This window comes from Sinocyclocheilus rhinocerous, unplaced genomic scaffold (assembly GCF_001515625.1).
Source record: "Sinocyclocheilus rhinocerous isolate Xijiao unplaced genomic scaffold, SAMN03320098_v1.1 scaffold1164, whole genome shotgun sequence".
In the NCBI taxonomy this organism is placed as follows: Eukaryota; Metazoa; Chordata; class Actinopteri; order Cypriniformes; family Cyprinidae; genus Sinocyclocheilus; species Sinocyclocheilus rhinocerous.
Window position 1 is genome coordinate 45,560 of NW_015643253.1, and position 4,422 is coordinate 49,981.

General features: G+C 38.3%; 1 protein-coding gene across 2 annotated transcripts in view; it reads left to right on the forward strand.

Annotated features, from left to right (window-relative positions):
* Positions 1-3,790: 3,790 nt before the first annotated feature.
* LOC107757235 (tetraspanin-11-like) overlaps positions 3,791-4,422 on the forward strand; it is a 16,215-nt gene continuing 15,583 nt past the window's right edge. The window contains exon 1 of one of the 2 annotated variants that reach the window (XM_016574649.1): positions 3,791-3,809. The gene's annotated coding sequence lies outside the window, so the exon portion shown is untranslated. The remainder of the gene's footprint in view (positions 3,810-4,422) is intronic. The other variant, XM_016574648.1, reaches the window with a different exon arrangement.

Below are 4,422 nucleotides of genomic sequence, written 5' to 3' on the forward strand. Positions count from 1 at the left end.
GATAAACATCAGTTGAATAGGCTGAGCTCTTTTTCAAAGTTCTCTGTCATCTGCTGCATTGTTAATGTCATCCTTTCTTGCCATCTTCCGATGTTTGTATGTTTGTTGTCCCTCATGTCACCGCTTGTACCTGGATTTCCAGCTGATTTGACTCAGATTTGATTCCCAGAATTAAAACGTTGCAGTCTATTGTCGATCAACAGACGTTTTATCTGGAAAAAACAGATAGAAGATGCAGAACTCTAATCTCAAATTCAATGCGCTTTTGTTTGTGTTCATTTCCATTAGGAGCCCTAACAGAGCCAGAATACAGATTAGCAATGACATTTCGCACTTTAAGTGGTTTCTTCGCTCTCTCAGTAGACTCTTTCCATGAATTCAGACATGATGGATAACATTTTCCTCTCTAATGCTGTTTCAGATGGAAAACTGTGTCACAGACAGGTGACTGCGGCTTATATCCGCTGCCTATGGCTGCCTATGTTCTCCTAATGGGGTTTTGACTTTATTAGGTTACCGGGATTGAGGTTTGAAAGAGAAAGGCACACAGAGGAACTTCTGTGCACAAAAGGGCAGAGAGAACAACTGAGGCTGGTGTTTGAGATCAAATGGAGAGTCAACAGAAAGTCAAGCTGCGTGCATTGAGAAACTGTCAGGATTATTTCCATAATTTGGAAAACTGTGTCACAGACAGGTGACTGCGGCTTATATCCGCTGCCTATGTTCTCCTAATGGGGTTTTGACTTTATTAGGTTACCGGGAATACAGGTAGATAACCCTTTAGAAAAAGCACTCTAAGTGATTACTACTGACACACGGCGAGGGCTTTCTCCATACATTTATAACACGTGATCAGCAAATCAATATGTCCCCGCAGTTATTCTGAACAAATTCTTTATGCCTCAGTATCCAAAAGAAATCAATAGGACTTACAGTGAAAATCCAGACTATAAAATCCATTATAGCAGAGATTTTTTTTATATATAAACCAAAGTCTGCAGTCTAATTTTGTGTTTTGGAGCAGAACGTGTCACCTTTCTAATCTGGAGCTACATGTGTTGTTCTCAAGGTTTTTAAAACCAGCAGTGTGGGTTGGAGTGTGTGTAGTTTTGTTGTGTTTTCAACCATTACAAGCCAAACACCCTCATTTTATCGGCCATACATGGCGGCTGTTTTGACATGCACCGCCTCCACACTAGGCACTGAGACGTGAGCGTGTCGTCTGTCTGTGGCAGAAACCCATGGGCCACAGCTGTTAATTAACATGTCATGGAAAAGAACAGTGTTTGACTGCCATCTTTCCAAAAGCCTGTTTACGCTCCTGCCCACCTCCTCTTCTTTGTCCTTTTCCCATTTTGCCTCGTAAATACGCAAAGAGTGAACAACCACCGCTTCATGAGAACTTCTTTTCTGTAGCACTTCTTTTTTCTCTCTTTTCACCAACAGGAGAGATGGGCAGCTTGTATAAGGATGAGCAGGACGACTGGATCACAGTGTGTCTCAAGTACCTCCTCTTCGTTTTCAACTTCCTGTTCTGGGTGAGTCTTAGATGCAAAAATTAAAAATTGCTGAAAATTTACTCACCCTCAGGCCATCCAAGATGTAGATGAGTTTGTTTTTTCATCGGAACAGATTTGGAGAAATTTAGCATTACGTCATTTGCTCACCAATGGATCCTCTGCAGTGAATGGGTGCCGTCAGAATGAGAGATCAAACTGAGAAACTGTCAGGATTATTTCCATAATGTGAAAGATTCTGTGAATGTGAATTATTGAAGTCCATTGGGAATCATAATTTACTTTGTCCCTGCTTTGTCCTTGCTTTCATTTTGGGGACATTGACAGATGTAGGTACTTTAAATAATTAAAAGTACCTTTATGACAAATCTGTACTTTCTCAAAACTAGCATAATGAAAATAATGTTATAAACATAAAAAAATAACACATATGCAACATTAAAAAAATATGTAAATGATTACTAAAATAAGAAACATGTTTGCAACAAATGTGTTTGTTTGCATAGGGAATGCCCATTTCCCCATGAATTATAATATGATTTTGACTCATATAATATGACATGGTTAAAATATAATATGAATAAAATATAATAATAAATATAAGATATAAAATATAATATACATTTTCTCCATTTTATATGGTAATCCCTATTTTAATTAATTACTAATAATTCATACTACAATTTATTTTGCTTGTTCCACAGCTAGCCATATTTTAGCCATGTTCAAATTTTTCACAATGAAAATTTATCTATATTTATTTATGCTGATTGTAAGCAATTTTAATAAATTCATTTTGAAAATATGAATTTATTATTCAACAAATTCACATTCACATGAATTTTACAAATTCAACCCCAGGAGAGAAAAGAATAGATTTTCTTTTTTCAGAGAATGGGACAAAGCAACTTACTTAAAAGCACTACTAACAGTTATTAGTCCACGAGCAGCCTTTGAAGATGAACAGCTTGCTGTATTTAATCTCATGAAATGAATGAAGGGGCGGGCTGTAGTTGCGTTTCCTCCTCACATCCTGCGCTGACTCTCCGATACCCCCGCCGACTAGACACACGCCTCCGGAGCAACAAGCCTCACTGGGGAAAACGAACTTTATCTGCTGTTAAGGTAAGTGTAAACACGCTATGTTTTCTCTTTGTGCGATGGAAAGGGACATTGGTGTTTGTCCCAAACGCGACATAAGAGCAGGTGGTTCTAGAAAAAATAAAGTGTGCATCACACCACGCAGTTTTATTTTGCTTACGTTCATGAGCTCGGAAAGTGTCGCAGGATCAACGCAACTGAGAAACCTTGATGCGTTTTGCGGTAAACTATAAGGCCAAAGTCCGGGGGAGGAAAGAAAGATAACCTTCTCCTCCGCCTGTTGGAACAGTGTTTGACTGCCATCTTTCCAAAAGCCTGTTTACGCTCCTGCCCACCTCCTCTTCTTTGTCCTTTTCCCATTTTGCCTCGTAAATACGCAAAGAGTGAACAACCACCGCTTCATGAGAACTTCTTTTCTGTAGCACTTCTTTTTTCTCTCTTTTCACCAACAGGAGAGATGGGCAGCTTGTATAAGGATGAGCAGGACGACTGGATCACAGTGTGTCTCAAGTACCTCCTCTTCGTTTTCAACTTCCTGTTCTGGGTGAGTCTTAGATGCAAAAATTAAAAATTGCTGAAAATTTACTCACCCTCAGGCCATCCAAGATGTAGATGAGTTTGTTTTTTCATCGGAACAGATTTGGAGAAATTTAGCATTACGTCATTTGCTCACCAATGGATCCTCTGCAGTGAATGGGTGCCGTCAGAATGAGAGATCAAACAGCTGATCAAAACATCACAAGTAATCCACACGACTCCAGTCCATCAGTTAACATCTTGTGAAGTGAAAATCCATTTTTAAAGTATTTTAACTTCAAACTAATCCTCTATCCATAAAAGTTGTTTCGTCTGAATAAAGAGAGAAATATGCACAGATCAAGCACCGTTTACAAGTGAAAACATTTTGTTCTCGGGACAACCACCATTACTTTCATTGTAGCCTATGTAGTGTGTTGAAGAAGGAAGGAGGAGGATAATAATGTGAACTGAAATAATTAAAATGCTCAGAAGAGTAATTTCTCATGCTATTCACATCGCTCAGAAATGAAAAGCATCCGTAGCTTTTATTGTTGTTGTTTGTTTTATCTTTTTGAGTCAACGTGTCACTCGCCGGCGAGGAAACCACAGCAAACTCCCCTGAACACAGAGAGGTAGCAGAGCGAAAGTGAAACGCCGTATAAATAGACTAAAGTAAGCCTTTCAGCTTCCTTTAACCTTAAAAATACCTGATGCTATCTGTAAAAATGTTACTAATTTTAACAAAAAAGAACCTAAGAAATGCTACAGTAAAAAATCTGTTACCTTACAGTAGAAAAAAAAGTTTAATGGGACAATATAGTTTTACGGTTAAGAAACTGTTTCAATTCTTTATTGGTAGAAAACTTTACAGTGAAAGTCCATTTTATATTCAAGAAGACAGTACTCTGCTGGGAAAAACAAAACACAAACAAACAAAACACATCTAAACCAACCCACGAATGGTTTGGTAGTCTTGTGTTGAAACCTCTTTTACAACCAGTCAGAGACCAGCAAACCAGCTTTTTTCCCCCCAGCAGTGTGTACTTTTACAGTGAGATATTGTTACAAGTCCCTGCATGACACATTACATTTGATGATATACAGTATGTAATTGTATGTTCCTTTAATAACACCTGTATTATTGTGCTAACAGTATATTTTATGGTATATTATACACTCTAAAAAATGCTGGGTTAAATACAACCCAGTGCTGGGTAAAATAGGGACAAACCCAGCAATTGGGATGTTTTGTCGCAGCGGTTGGGTTACTACCCAGAAGGTTGGG